The sequence below is a fragment of the Puma concolor genome, chromosome C1, assembly GCF_028749965.1.
Source record: "Puma concolor isolate L17-30 chromosome C1, mPumCon1.1.hap2, whole genome shotgun sequence".
Taxonomy (NCBI): Eukaryota; Metazoa; Chordata; class Mammalia; order Carnivora; family Felidae; genus Puma; species Puma concolor.
The window spans coordinates 206,021,570-206,037,921 of record NC_141674.1 but is presented as its reverse complement, the minus strand read 5'-3'; positions in this window follow the sequence as shown (position 1 = coordinate 206,037,921).

Sequence of the window (16,352 nt, the reverse complement as noted above, 5' to 3'; positions counted from 1 at the left end):
ATAAATGTTTCAAAGAACTGAATCTGGTCCTACATTATCTTGACCCATAATATCTTAAGGAGATTGAGTATGGTTCAACGACTGTATCTATTTTGGTATAGCTGAAGATTTCACTCCCTCTTTCAAAACTACCCATTTCTGTCTCGAAGCTCCTGGCTCAGCAGTGTTAGGGCAAGCTACACTCTCAGACTTTTATTTTTCCTTCCATTAAGTCACTTTCTAAGCAAGCCACCGTTTAATCCTTTGAAAGCTCTGTTTCTGTTGGAATCTTGCGATCTTTCTTCCAATCACTTCCTGCATCCACTGTCTTTGCCACTCACTGAATCAACATGTATTTTTTGACATTCGATATGTGCCCAGTTTTCTGTTAGTGTCACCATAGAGGAAGAGAAGTATTAGAAGGACCTAGGATCTCAAAGAATGGCTATTATAGTTGTGGAGTCAAGACCAATGTATTATAAATAATGAGAGAAAAATGTTAGGCAGAATATATTAATGTATATGTTAACATACATTAACATTTCTTTCCATACAACATGGAAAGCTTAATTGTGTAGTTCAGGAGGTATATGAACAAGATGTCCCATTAAAATACACTTATGTGAATGCAGGTGGGGTTTCAGACTCTCTTTACTAGGATATGATTCAGGGTCACTTCATTCTGCCTCCTCCATGTACAATATATTCTACAGGAATGCAACAGAAATCACTGTCAGACACACAAACCTTTGCCATTTAGTATAAACATGTGCATACTTCGAATTCCAGCTTCTGTTTTTGAGATTAAAAAAATACATATCTGATTATTATTTTTCCCATGGTTTGGTAAAGCAGATCCTGTGGGGCAAAACAATTGGTGGCCAGGCTTAATGACTCAAGGCAATCATTGACCACAAAGGCTTCTTCTCAGACAAAGCTGTGTCCTATTAGCATTCAGTAAATCCTTGAAAAAGCCACCAGGCAGCTCTTTATCTGTCATTATCGGCTGTTCTTTGATAAAACCACTATCTTGGAAAATGCATCTGTCTTCCTTGGGAGATTGTTAAGCACTGGAGAGTAAGGGAACCTGCAATTTCTGGGCTTTGTGGTTTTGCTCTGAATAGCAACCAATGTTGAAAGGTATGTATACCATCTCTGTCCAGCCTGTTCCAAAAATAAGAAGGTTACATAACCAATATCAAAGCCAGTTTTTGTTCACTGGTAAAAATGTACTAAATCCAATATATTTTCCAATGGACGCTACTCATTTTTCAATTTTTCTGTGAAACTGCAGAAGAAAAATAGCAATACGAAATAAATCCTTAATTTCAGTTAGGCAAGAAGATAATGGAATGTTACCTTCCGCTTCATCGTAGATCAACTAATTGGAATATTCTAGGTGATAAAATGGTGGTGTAGTGGTCCCCGGGGACTAAAGTTATTCTTCAGAGCTCTAATACACGTTTTTTTAATGTTGTTCTTTCCATCCACTCTAAATGTCTTTTTTGGAGTTTCCTCTTGCTAGTGTCTGGGATCGTTGTGCCAAATAACAGTGATGGTGCCTCTGGCTTCCCTGATTTTATGGATTCATGTTTCCACTATGAGCTTCCGACATGAAATTATCAAATCATATCAAAAAGAGCAAATACCCCTTTCCCATCTCCCCCAACCATATCTTCACTTTATTTTAAGCAATCATAGGATCAGACATACAAACATTGTCAGGACTATCGTTTCCAGGCCTGGATGGAAACACAACGGATGTCCCTTACATGATGTGTACTTAGGCGTTAATGTCAGATCAGGAAAACGGGGTTGACTCAAACACTCGGTTGAGAATTGCACAAGAAAGGCTTTCTACCAGGAGCCCCAAATTCTAGTAACAATCGCAGACACTCACTGAGCACTTACTATGTGCGAGCGATTCCTCCGAGGACTTTGCTTGTAGTGAATTCAGTTAATCTCTAGACACCCTATGACATGGGTATCATTGTTACCATCATATCAGAGATGAGAAAATTAAAGCAAAAAAAAAAAAAATTAAGTAATTTGCCCAATGTTACACCAACTGTAAATGATGGCAGAAGGATTGGCAGCTGGGGTGTGACCCTGAAGTTAACTTTATTAACCACTACTCTGCTCTCTGAGCCTCAAACTCTGTAGGGCCACCGCAGATCATAGAAACGGGCAAAGTGGACAATCCCAGATTATTGTTGCCATGGAGGAACACGGACCTGGTGCTGCTATGTTTCTCTTATACTGCAAGAGAAACCTGAAACCTGGATTATTTATGTGAAATCTCTTGCTTTTCAAGTGTTGGGTCTTAATTTTAAAATATTTTTAAACACCATTTTGAAAAAAATACTTCACAAATTTTGCGCCCTTTGCTTTGAACACATAGGTGGCCTATTGGAGGACAATACAAATTGCTTGAAAGGCTGTTCATTTATTTTAAGAACAAAATTGCAGAATTGCTGAGCTGAGGCCCACGGAGCTCATTTTGGCCAGTGTCCCATCCCAGGCGAGAATTTCCTGTAGTATAGGAGAGCTCATCGTTGCATAACCACTAAAATTGTCTTTAAAAAAAAAAAAAAAAGGCTTCCTTCTATTTTATCAAAATAGTGTTTTTTGATATTTTGGTGTTTGATTCCAGTGATCTTAGTTCTGCCCTCTGGAAATACACTGCAAAGACAAATCTTTCTTCTGCAAAATACTCTTCGATTTTTGAGGACAGCTCACATAATTCCTTTATCTTCGGTTTCGATTCCTGCAATCACAGATCCTTCAATAATTCCCATGCCATGGTTTCAGAAACTTTAACCACTCTTTAAACAAAGAGAACCAATAACCTTTATCAAGCATCCATTATGTGCTATTCTGATGGTGTCCAAAGTCTTGTTTTTATTCACAATAAGCTATCATAGAAGTATTTTGAGTATATAACATATTGTGCCATCATATGTTACCAGGTACACGTATATAACATACCTGTTACTTTATACCTATTACAGATGTAGCTCTATCATTTGATAATATCTTAAACAATACACATTTAATCAGGAATTCTCAACCTTAGGCACTATGGACATTTTGGGCCAGAGAATTCTATGTTGTAGGGGGCTGCCCTATACATTATAAGAGGTTTTAGACCATCATCCCCAGCCTCTACCCATTAGAGGCTGGTGGCATCTCCCATTTTTGACCAACACAAATGTCTCTAAACATTCCAAATATTCCTTCAGGAACAAAGTTGCCCTGAGTTAAGAACTGCCGATTTAGGGCAAGGTTTATCATCCGACGTTGTAGATATCCAATGTTAAGATATTCTTGTTGATAGTTGTGAATTTGTTGGCCAGCTTCTTGCGGATTTATTTAGATCGTTATTGCTCTTATCTTTTAATGGAACCAATGAGGAATTTGTGCAAGGAACACAAGCACATGCTCTTCCATTTGGGTTTCCTTGTTCCACCATTATTAATGCTACTTCTTGGGGTTTTAAGTTATTTATTTATTTCCTTACTTATGTATTTATTGTTTAATGTTTATTAAGTTTTGAGAGAGACAAAGACAGAGTGTGAATGGGTTAGGGGCAGAGAGAGAGGAAGACACAGAATCCAAAGCAGGCACCAGGCTCTGAGCTGTCAGCACACAGCCCAATGCGGGGCTCAAACCCACAAACGGTAAGATCGTGACCTGAGCTGAAGTCGGACACTTAACAGAGCCACCCAGGTGCCCCTATTAGTGCTACTTCTGATCTGGTGCTCCTTTGAGAAAACCTTCTCATGTTACTTCCAGAACCCACCTAACTGGATCCATTTAAACTGAATTATGTCACAGCCCATCAAAAGAACAGGAGAACCATCAGAACAGAATTGGTGCTCTAACCCCACGCATGGTGCATGGCGTGTGACACCCGACCACCTAACCTCTGCTCTCAGGGGGCACACCAGTGGCAGTGCGATCCGTAGAATACACAGAACTTCAGTTTAACGGATGTACTTCTCTATACGAAATGTAAATAAAAGCAGCTCAAATATTTTACCTTCACCCAAAAATGGTACTTTGCTATTCCCTGGTACGCACAGATCCTGTTTTGGAGATCACTGGACACGGTTACAGAACTTCCAGCAACCCTGCCTTATTTATTCCAGATTGGAAATATCCCACTACGATAAAGATCCAAAAGTAGGACATGAAGGCCTCCTAGTTAAGTGCTGACATCAGATGAAACTTTACCCCTGGACGTGTACTCCTATCTGCTCCCATTGGGGTATTCAGGCAGCTCATGGCACGTTGGTCACACTACGTTTACAGCTAGTTAGAACCTCTTAGCTTTTTTTTTTTTCTTTTTCCTTTATAAAGCAAACGTAACCTTGAAGCCAGACTTCCTATCATTAGAACCCTTCCCTAGTTTATTAAGGTCTTTCCAAGACTGTGTTTATGGCCACATTGGATTTCTGTTCCTTTTACCAGCCCAGCGTCTACGCCCCTTCCTTGTCATTACAGCCTCCCTCCCTGCTGTCTGCTCATGTGCTGGACTCCAGGGGGAATACATCACCCAGGCTGGACTAATGACTTGTTCATACTCCTTGGAACAAGAGTCTCGGAGGGGCCTAGAGATGAAAACCGTTGTAGGCTACACATCTCTGAGCTGCAAGCCACTTAGACTATCCATTCTTTCCTGCCACTTGGATCCCCAAAGTTTCCCTGACCCCATCCTTTCCAAGCCCCATTATTCTGGGTCTCCTTTGATCTTGTAAGCTTCCCCAAAGCTACCGTTGGTGTTTTTGTCCTTTAAAGAAACCCAGTGGATAAAAGCTGTAAATATATTGGCTCTCTCCCAGGCTCTATCTCAAAACCTGGTGCCTGCATCTTCTAAACCTTCACTCAAGAGACACTGCTTAGATCAGAATTAGTCTGTCTATATTAGAATCCTTACATTTCTACATAGAGACTGTAAAGAAACAAAGTGTTATAACATTACAATAACTCACATTTACTAATTCATTTCACGTGAGGCTTGCAAAAGTGATTTTTTTTAAAAAAATACACTTTATTTCAGAATACTGTGAGATTGATCGAAAACGTACAAAGATAGTACAAAAAGTTTAACACACCCTTCACCCAGGTCTCCCTAATGTTAAAACTGACATGACCATGTGCGTTTGTCAAACTCAGAAAATAACATTGAGGCATTGCTATTAACTAAACTACAGACTTTATTTGGAATTCACCAGTTTTTCCACCAATGTCTTTTTTCCTTTCCAGGACCAGGTTCCAGACGAGGTTCTATGCTGCATTTAGAAGTGCCTGACTGGGGCGCCTGCATTGGCTCGGTTAGTTAAGTGTCCAATTCTTGATTTCAGCTCTGGTCATGATCTCAAGGTTTATGGGATCAAACCCCGCTTTGGGCTCTGCACTGACCTTCTTGGGGCTCTTTCTCTCTCTCTCCCTCTTTCTCTCTCTCTCTTTCTCTCTGTCCTTCCCCCACATGTACTCTCTCTCTCTTTCTCTCCCTCAAAAATAAATAAAAAGATAATAATAAATTCAGAAGTGCTTGACTTTTACCAGCTTATGTCATTCTCGCTGGTATCTATGAAACACGCACTATCGGGGCGCCTGGGTGGCGCAGTCGGTTAAGCGTCCGACTTCAGCCAGGTCACGATCTCGCGGTCCGGGAGTTCCAGCCCCGCGTCAGGCTCTGGGCTGATGGCTCGGAGCCTGGAGCCTGTTTCCGATTCTGTGTCTCCCTCTCTCTCTCTGCCCCTCCCCCGTTCATGCTCTGTCTCTCTCTGTCCCAAAAATAAATAAACGTTGAAACACGCACTATCATTTTCCCCAGTTTACAGATGAGGAAACTGAGACACAGAGAAGTTAAGCAACCAGTTAAAGGCACACAGTAAGTGGCAAAACTAGGATCTGAACCCAGTATCCTGGCACCAGAGACTTTGGTCTTAACCCTTATGCTGCACTGCTGCCTACAAAAACAAAACAAACAAACAAACAAACAAACAAAAAACCAGAAAGTGCACATCTCTGTCTGCTATTCCACCCCAAATTTAGCTTTTAAATGGGTTTAGTTAGCCTTCTTTGTTCTTAAGGGATGCCTACAAGTACTAGAGTTTCCTACCTGCATCAACCACCTCTTGAAGAATTCCTTCTCCACTTCTGCTGAGCTTAGTGTCAAAACTCGGAACACTTTAGTTTACAGAATTGACATACGTTGAAAATCAAATTATGTGCCCATCTTCATTTTTCTAGATCAGAGCTTTTCGAACATTCGTCTGTACGCAGATCACAGGAGATCGGGTTAAAATGCAGATTCCACAGTTTGGAGGTGGAGACTGTAGATCTGTATTCCCATCAGGATCCCAGGTGATGTCCACACGGCACTCCGTAGAGCACACTTTGGAGAGTGAAACCCGAAACCTCTTCTTCTCCACCTGTCCTCACGTTGGCCATGTTTCTGTTCCCATGTAGTTCTCTGCCTGGGCTCAGAGAAGGAAGCAGGTTCCGGCTGGTATATCACACACTTTTTATCTAGTTCAGACACCAATTCGATTTAAATACAATTCATTAGCTCTTTAACATTTGGATGGCTTTTCACTGACAGGAATTCTAGAGGCAACACATCTGTTTACTAATCCTGTTATTTTGTTCTCTGTCGTTTGCTAATGATCCCTCTTAATGGTCTTCCCCATCCTTCATTATCCAAATTCATTCAAAGGCATTTTAATTGTCCCAAGCATTTCTGCAAGCCCCAGTTTATACGAAAACATTAACTTCCTTGCCACTCTACTTGCTGAGTGTTTTGTTTGTTTGTTTGTTTGTTTGTTTGTTTGTTTGTTTTGGCACACACTTCCTTGCTGCCATCTTTTATGTGCGGTGTTTTCAGATCCGTGTGGATCCGGAGTTTCATGCAGCCACATTAATTTCTTTCTCTACCACCTTCCACTCCAGGCTCCCCCAGATTTCTTCCTCTTTGGGAACATTTGCAGTTGCTGCAATGTGTCCTTTTCTGTTCCTTTGTTCCCAGTTTGCTTATTTTAAGAATTTTCATTTCCCGTTACTTTAGAATCTCTAGCTAATTGAGATATGTGTATATATATACATATATATATGTATATATATACACATATCTCAAAATATTGAATATATTATCTTGGAAACTTTTGAAATCTGCTTTTGTAGAGCCCCGGTTTGAATCTGACATACTCATTATGTTCTGATTCAATAATTAGCAACTCTAAGATGAGGTCATTTCTTTCTTCTAAGTTTCCTGTTATTCGGAGTCCTCGCCACCCCCCACCCGCACACTGTCCTTCCTTGTAGGTTAGAATTAAATCCAGACTAGCAGTTCTTACCACTGTTTCCTTTATGTTCCAGAAGATGAAAGTGACTACTCTTCCTCTGGGCTAAGCATTTGCATACTTTAGATTTTTTTTTTTTTTTAATGGAAGAAATGAAAAATCTCAGGCCACGTTCGGCAGAGCTGACCCGAGCACGGATGGGGACAAACCAGTGTGCTAGAAAAGCCCTGTCTCCCTGGAGGTGGGACTGAAGGGGACGGTGTCAGTGCTCTGTGAGTGTGAGACTCTCAGCAAATACGGCAGCGCCTCTGGGCAGCCATGATGTCACCTTCCCATGGTTGCAGAGCCTGCCGCTGTGTTATCTGTTCCAGTCACACTGTTCAGTTAGCAGTTGTTCACGTGAATCTGCCACCGGGAGTTTTGGGGCCAAGAATATACTGTTCATAAATACCCAAGCAACTTCTGAGGATGGAGATTTCTGGAAAGGAGTGGGTTTCAAACCAAGACGATCACGTGAAAAAGAAGTGACAGATGCATGATTGGGGGGGGGGGCAACTAATATCATTAACTCCTTGCACTCCCGCTGTACGTGCAGACTGCCAATGGATCTAGTGTAGGGGGGCTGTGGATGAGCGAGCAGATGTCTTGGTCCCAGCAGCACCTGTTACCGGGAGGAGGAGTGTCTATCTGGAAAAGTGGCTGGAAGAGAAAGGGCAACTGGGGAAAGGATGATCAATCAGTTGTAGACTCGTGCATTGGTTGCACTGTTTGGTTTTGTCCTGATACTCAAGTGAGGGGGGTGGCGATCGGCACGCTGGTGCGATGGTAGTGAAGAGTGAGGATACCGTGTGTAGAGGGAGATGGAGAAGTTAAGAAAGAAATGTGACAAAAGGAGGGAGGGGAAAGGAAGAAGCAACCCGCAAATGCACTGCTCTGTGTGCTGTGGGCAGATAGCTGGGAGTCTCGAGAGCCCAGAGTCCTGCCTTCTTCCATAGACCCTCTTGCCCATGTCTTCCACCAATACAGATAAATCAAGTCTCTTTCCCTTCCCATTTCCATCACCGTTTTCCACCCAACAATTTGGCCATAGGTATGTAAATAATCTAATTTCTTCCCAATGCCAAAACATATCCTAAAGTACCCTCAGACTTCTTCTGTTTGTCATTCCTGTTAATCTATATGGATTATATTAGCACAGTTTAAAAAAGTTTAGCTGCAGGAGCACCTGAGTGGCTCAGTTGGTTGAACATCTCACTCTTGATCTCAGCTCAGTTCATAATTCCAGAGTCGTAGGATTGAGCCCCACGTTTGACTCTGTGCTGAGCCCGGAGCCTTCTTAAGATTTTCTATCTCTCCCTCTGCCTGTTTCCCCTTCTCGTGCTCTAAAATAAAATAAAATAAAATAAGATAAAATAAAATAAGAATAATAAAATAATTGAAAAAGATTTAGCTGCAAGTATACAGACCTAATTCTAATAGCCTCTGTTTTGGTTATCTCACGGTGCAATAAAAATACCCCAAAACATTATGGTTTAAAGCAACAACCATTTATTTTGTCACGATTTTGAGGGTCAGGAACTAAGGTAGGCCGCAGTGAGATTGTACTTCTGCCCCATGTGGTTAAGAGCTGCGGTCATCTTTATTCAGCTGAAGGCTAAGCCAGTCTGGAGAGTTCGAAAAGACTTTACTTGCGTATCTGCCTCTTTGTGTTTCTGCACATGACCTCTTTCCGTCTCTGTGTGGCTAGGTTGTGTTTCCTCATTGCATGAAAGTCTCAGAGTAGTTAAACTTGGTTCCAGCTTTTCACTGCTGTGAAACAGGACAATAATTTATTGTTATTTCTCATGGCATCAGGGTCTGTCATGGAATTGCCATCAAATATCAGATTGGGGTAGTTATCCTAAAATTTGACGGGGTTGGATGTCCAAAAAACTCAGGCCTGTGACTGGCAGTTGATCTGGCTGTTGCTACAGGCCCAGCTGTGATTGTCTCCTGGGGTGAGTGCTCCATGTGTCCTCGCCACGTGACCTTAACTTCTCACCTCATGGCGGCTAGGATTTCAGAAGGAGCATTCCAAGTGTGGGAGTTTCAAGAGGCCCAGGCAAAACGTCACTAGGCTTCTTATGACTGTACCTCAAAGGTATAGAGCAGTATTTTGGCCACTTTCCAGTGGTCAAGAGCAAATCACTGGGCCTTCCCAGATTCCAGCAAAGGGCACCCCATGAGGGCATGTGCGCTGAAAGTCAAGGCCCATGGTATAAAGGGCCATCTTCGGTGACCACACCACAGACGTCTTACACGGTGGGTCACATTCAAGAAGCAACATTCTGAGAAGAGCAGAAGCAGACGCTGCAGATGCCACAAGGTCAAGTTCCAAGGTTAGAGTGTCACTTCTGCTGTGTCTCACTGGACAGCCACTTTGATAGCTCATATTTGAGAGAGGGGACATAGACCTCCCCACACCCTGGGAGGAGCAGCAAGCCTTCAATCCCCCCCACACTCCGCTAAACACCACTAGATACAGGGTTGGGCGAAGTCATAGAATTATTTCAGGCAATCTTATATTAATTTTTTAACTGAAATAAAAATGGATATGTTATAAAAAGTATGTAATTTTTTTCTTATATCCAAAAACACGAATATTGACCAGAGACCCTGGACTTTCTTTGTCAAAGATTCAAGGTTACTAGAAATTTTCTGAACTTGGGGATTTGATGACAGTTTCGCGCCTTATGATAAGCATAATTTTGTTGCTTATTTGACATTAAGTGAATTTTCCAAGTTTTGATTTTGAGGCATTTAGGGCCTAAATAAACAGAAACTCATTTTTAAGTCTTTGCTAATGGGATCATTTTATTGACCGAATGCGCCAAATCCTCAGGTAAAAAAATAACCCTAAGAAACTTTGAGCACCAAAAGGCAAATCAAAGATATCATTTCCACAAAGATGGAAATGAGGAGGGATTGGGGGGAGGGGTGGCCATCAGGCCAATTATGAAAATCATTGAAAGAATTAAGGGGTGTCAGATGAAAAGTCTCACTAAGAACGTGGTATTCGTTAAATCCATTAAGTTGAGGAAAATGGCTCCAAAAAAGGACACAAAGTCTGTGGTTCTTCTACCAAATCTTGATGGGCTCAAGGCAGCTACAATTAAATGAGGAAAGGCATGGGGATAAGCAAGTCAAGGCATATTAGCACAGGAGAAAATTTTGTCTCAAAAGACCTGTAGGTATGGCTCTTAGAAAATAGAACTCACACAGAAGTGGATCAAAAACCAGCTAATGTTTCAAGGAAGTGGTACTCTCCAAAGGACCACCAAACTGGATTGAAAGGGACAGGCTGTTTACAACTGTCAATGGCCCGTGGACCTTCTGGTCGTGTGGGGAAGGACATGAGCTGAGGAAGGCTGCTGAGTCATCAGGGAGAGCATCTTCTTTGGATGCCTCCTTCACACGTGAAGGATGATGGAAGAGGAAGAATCTTCCGGAGGGCTGAACCAGAGGCCACAGAGAATAAAAGACAAGCAGCTGCTCCCAGGAAGTGAAACCAGTGCCTAATAAGAGTGAGTCCTCAAAATAGTTGAGTCGTAGGATTCTAGAACTGCTGCCACCAGCCAGAGCCATGTCTGCTGGGTGCTCTTCTCTGTTACATGCAGGTTTCCTACATCCAGGCACATACCTCCCCACTTCTTTGAGATCAGGCTTGTTCTTGGCTCTTAGGACGTGAACAAAAGCAATTGTCCCTTTTCGGCAGGAGCCTTTAAGAACCAGTGTGTTCCCCTTTGTCACCACCGTCTGTACTATGTCCGTGTGTCCGGTCTTGGGCAGGGTGAGTCCCTAAGTGAGGACAATGCAGGGCAGAGTCTCCGCAGGATGGAAATGTAGGGTGAATGAGAAATAAACATTTGTCGTCTTGAGCCCCTGTGATTTGGGAGCAGTTAGTTACTACATTTTAATAACAATCCATCCTAAGACACACACTAACACGCACTTCATCAGGTGTAGGCACTAGGCCTTCAACGTCTCATTAATAGACGGGAGCAAATAACAAAAAAGAGAATATTGAATTTATAGATATAATTATCCACAATCATTCCTACGGTGGGGTCTACCTTTGAGCTATTCAGATAATGCAAGTAGATCTTATCAGAATAATGGCATATGTACCTGGTAATAACTTTCCGAAGTCTCCAATATCTGTCAACTTGGACATTTTATGATATTTGAGAGTCTTTAAAATTCCTCTCTCATAAAAGAATATCATTAAGGTAACAGGAATATTCTAATTGCTTCCCAATAAAGAAAATTAGTAAAGTTTAAAAGCCTTAGATCTAGTTAACCTGTTTAAACATAGTTAAATATATGCACAAGAAGAATGTGCCAACTTTATCTGCAATATTGTACGATTATTTTAACTCTTCAGAGATCTTTAGTAAACCGCTTGCTGATAGTGATCTCAAACATAATGTGGGTTCCGAGGACAAAGCAAAACACTACTTTGGCAAGATCACGTGTTACAGACTTGATGTCCTGTCGCTCAGGAAATCTTCTGAATTTCTGAAAACAGGCTGTTGTGTCTAAGATTCGGCACTTATCTGTGAAAAAGGAAAACGATTGTTGAGTTTGGGGAGGAAGTCTCCTGATCAGAGCCCGGAGCGTGGCTGTTTAAATTGAGGGCTTTTTTATGAAGTCATGGGTATTTAGCAGAGTATATTATTTACAGATAGCTTTTTATGTTCGTTTTTATTATACAGAAATTCCTTCTCTATGGGAGAATTGAAAATAGGATATTGATGAATTGTGGAAATAGTGTGAAGAATCCCTTACAGCATTTTTTGGGGGGTGAGGGCTAAGGAATAATCTCTGGTTTGTTATCTTGAAAAGTGGGTCAAAACACAGGTTGAATCTGATTCTTTTCACATTCTTTAGATCCCATGCCTTCTAGGAGGTTTAAGAAATTTTTTCTTTACATTCCAACTTTGCTATTTTAAGAGAGAAATGCTGAAGAAAAATGCTTATTTATATAACATTGCTCAAAAGCTTCATTCTCTGCTTCATAAGCTCTCATGTGCCTTTGTGTTTTATTGTGAATACACTTTTTAAACTCTCAATTTACCTGGAATATGCAGAGAACTGGCCTCTAACTTCCTCTTTGGTGCTGTGGTATTTGTGTTCAGAGATAACATTGTATTTATTTTGAGAGAGAGAGAGAGAGAGAGAGAGAGAGAGCAGGGGAGGAGTAGAGAAAGAGGGAGACAGAGGATCCCACGTAGGTTCTGTGCTGTCAGCTCAGAGCCCAAAGAGGGGGTCAATCTCAGGAACTGTTAAGATCATTACTTAAGCCAAAACCAACAGTTGGAAGCTTAAGTGACTGAGCTCCCCGGGTGCCCCCCCGCCAGAGCTAAAAGTATAAAATGTAAAACACATATATGTGCTTTACACATAGGAAGTGTCCAATAAATATTATCTATTTATAACAGTTACTATTCTAGCACAAGGTTCATGTATATTAATACTCAAAGTGATGATAACGGGGCTTTGAAACATGGCTACTAATGCCTCCCATCCGCAAATCCTGCTCACTCACATACACTTCAAGGAAATTAACGGATGGAATAATCAGGACCAAATGCTTGATTAGTTAGTGAGTTCAGTCCTTAATGCTCTGCACATGCAAGGAAAACAAGGGACAGTTTTCAAATATGAAGCAGCAGCTTACCAGGTAGAAACAGAGAATACACGGGGCTTTGGTCTAGGAGAAGAGGAGGACTCTGTCTTAAGCAATTAGAAGCATGATACTGCATGGATGAGTCCAAGGTGAGAAGAGGTGATCACTAAGGTCAGGGTCAAGCTACTTTTGGGCTAATGATGGGTGTCAGACACACAAGCATCACATAATAAAAGATTCCAGGGACTGGGCAGATCTGTTTGGAACCCTGGATTGCTCTAGGACGTTAGAGAAGGAGACAGCTGCAAAATCGCTCTGAATTCAAGGAGACAAATTATTGGGTTCCTATAAGAAAGGTGTTTCCATTCCAGGACGATTCTCTCAGTCTTGGAAGAAGAATGAACTCAAATCTAACAGCAGGTACCCCACGGACACCAATAACTTAGCCCCAAATGTTCTTTGTTTCGGTTTTAATTTTGGTTTTCCCCTTCGATTTCCATGACTTTTGGTGAGGCAGGCTTCTAAAGTTTTGGAATAATAATATAATAGTTACGTCACGAGAAACCAAAGCCTTTCCACGCCCCTCGCTAGTTCTTGTCCTGCCTCCATCTGGCTTTCCACTCTGCTTTTATTTTGCCCAGGGTGGAAGAGACAATACTTCATGTTCCAGTTTACTCACCATTTCCTTCAAATCGAGATGTCATTGAACACGTGGTGTCCTTCAGGAAGCCAGGACTATTGACTTGGGATAACTTGTACTTACTCTACTCATGTATAGGACCATGGCCAGATATGCCTCGTGGCTTTGTCTTAAAGTTTCAGAATCAATCCTCCAGCCTTGCTCTGGACACTGATCTCTTTGGGGACCTAATAGCCGGGGCTTAGTGTGGATCTCTTGGATGTTACCACTCAGGGTAACCTCGCAAATCTGCATTATAATCCTGTGCTCAGACTGTTCCCCACAACTGTGCAATTCTGGTGTTAAAGCAGTTCTTAGGTATGTAGGTGATGTAAGTGAAGCCAACCAAAATGTTGATTTTAACGGACAGGTGAAAAAACAGGAACCACTCTTACAGGTCTAAATTAGTATTTTAATACCATGTAACATTTCATTTTATTGGGATAAAATCCAAATGCTTTGGCATAGCCTATAAAAAGCTCATTCAAGTACTGCCCACCTATTTCCCCCTGCATCATTCACAGCTGGCCTTTCTGGTGCAGGTGTTCTCGACTTTGCACCATTTCTTAGACACGAATGTCTCTTCACAAGCCACTCAGTGCATTAGTCGTGCTATTCTCTATGCCTAAAGTAGACTTTTCTCTCTTATTTTCTGGAAAATTTTTATTTCTTCTCTAGATTCAAGGCTAATATCTCCGTCCGTTTACAGACTTTTCTTCCTCTATTGTGAGTTGCCTCATTACTTGAGTTTTCACTGGTTTTCTTCATAACCCGATTACATTATTTATAAAAATGTAACACAGGTATCTACCTTCATGAATGCCTATCCCACCACACCATATGCTCCTGGAGGGGAGGGTTTCATTCAGTTCTGTATCCTTAGCACCTAACACAGGGTTGCCTGCCCTAGAAAAGAAATACGGTAAGTGTTTGTGGAATGAATGACTAGAGAAAAATCATAAAAAAAAAAATAAAGGAGTCTTGATGATAGGAAACATTTGTCTTGACGTGTGGCATAAGGTACAACACAGGGGATGAGAAGGAAAAGAATGATTCTGCCATAAAATATCCTTGTTAAAAAAGTTACAGGGTATTAAAAACTATGAAACATTAGTAACATTCCATTTGAAAAACCACCTTTGCTACAAATTACTGCTTGCCTCTTGAATAAGAGACACAATCTCTAAAAGATGATTATCAGTTATTGAGCAATCAGAATTTTCAAATTACACTCAGCCCACAAGCTGGGAGGTGCCTGAGTAGGTGGAGTCTGTTGAGTTCTGAATAAAATTGGCATTTCCTTATTTTCTGACATTAAGGTGCTGAAATATGCTGTCAAGCATTAACATGTTTGCTGATGGTAACTTGGCTCGGCAGGACAGAAACTCTAGTATGAGTTACACTTTTACGATTACATTTTCATTACTAAACACAGATCTCTATCTAAGGCAGTTTATTGCTTGGAGTTATTAGTCATACGCTAGTATGATGCATGAGTGCTGTTATCCTTGTTCAGTTCTAACGGTGGAGCCTTGCTTGAAAATCCACTGGGTGAACAGTCTTGTCTAAGTCCACAATCCCAAGATGAGGAGTGAGCATGCATAACAGAGTTAGTTAAACTAGATGGTGGGTATTGTGGAATTAAAAAGCCCTTTGAATACAGTATAATTTTTGAAAGTATTTTAAGAGTATACATATATATGTATATATATACATATACATATATACATATACATATACACACACACACACACACACACACACACACACATATATACCTTCTAACTACCACATACAATATAGTTTACATCCAAGTAAAAAGTATGATTTTGCTATTCCTTATATGTTCAATTTACTAATCTTGCTCTTGTCAATGTGTTATGAAGCTTTTTAAAAATCAATTATAATAAAAACTTAGGTCAATCCTGCAGATTTTGTGTAATAATTTTGGCTAAACGAGTATTGCAGTCACCTTGAATGTAATGAAAATACTTTGATCAATAATGAAAAGGTTGGAAAGCGGGATAAGTTCTCTCCTTACCCGGACCCCCTGAACATTTTTAAAAACCAGAGTGACTCTTTGCAAATTTGCAAATTATGGTAATGAATTTTTTTAAATTGGAGTAGAGGGGCTCCTGGGTGGCTCAGTCGGCTGAGCATCTGACTCTTGATTTTGGCCCACGTCATGATCTCAAGGTTTGTGAGTTCCAGCCTGTATCATGTTCTGCATTGCCAGCGTGGAGCCTGCGAGGGATTCTCTGTCTTCCTCTCTCTCTGCCCTTACCTTGCTCGTGCTCTCTCTCTCTCTCTCTCTCTCTCAAAAATAAACATTAAAAAAATTAAAAACATAAGAATTGTAGTAGATTTATAAGAACAGCATAAAGATTTCTTAAAACCTTTAGTGTAACTAACAAATGCCTACAAATAGTCCCACAAATTGGCTTTCGAAGTGGTTTACTAGGAATACCACTTCTCCATTTCTTGAAATGCATTTTAATAAAAGGATACATTCATCTTTCTCTGGTGGGATCACCGCACCATTTTCTGTTTGATGTCCAACTAGATCATGAAGCCCATTGGATTTTTACATCAAGATATTGACATCAGAATGGCTCAGAACATTGGAATGAACAATTTTCAATCCAGATGATTTTCCTGCAAACAGCAAAAATGTACTTCAGTGAAGAAAGACAGGTTCAATCAGACAATTTCTAAT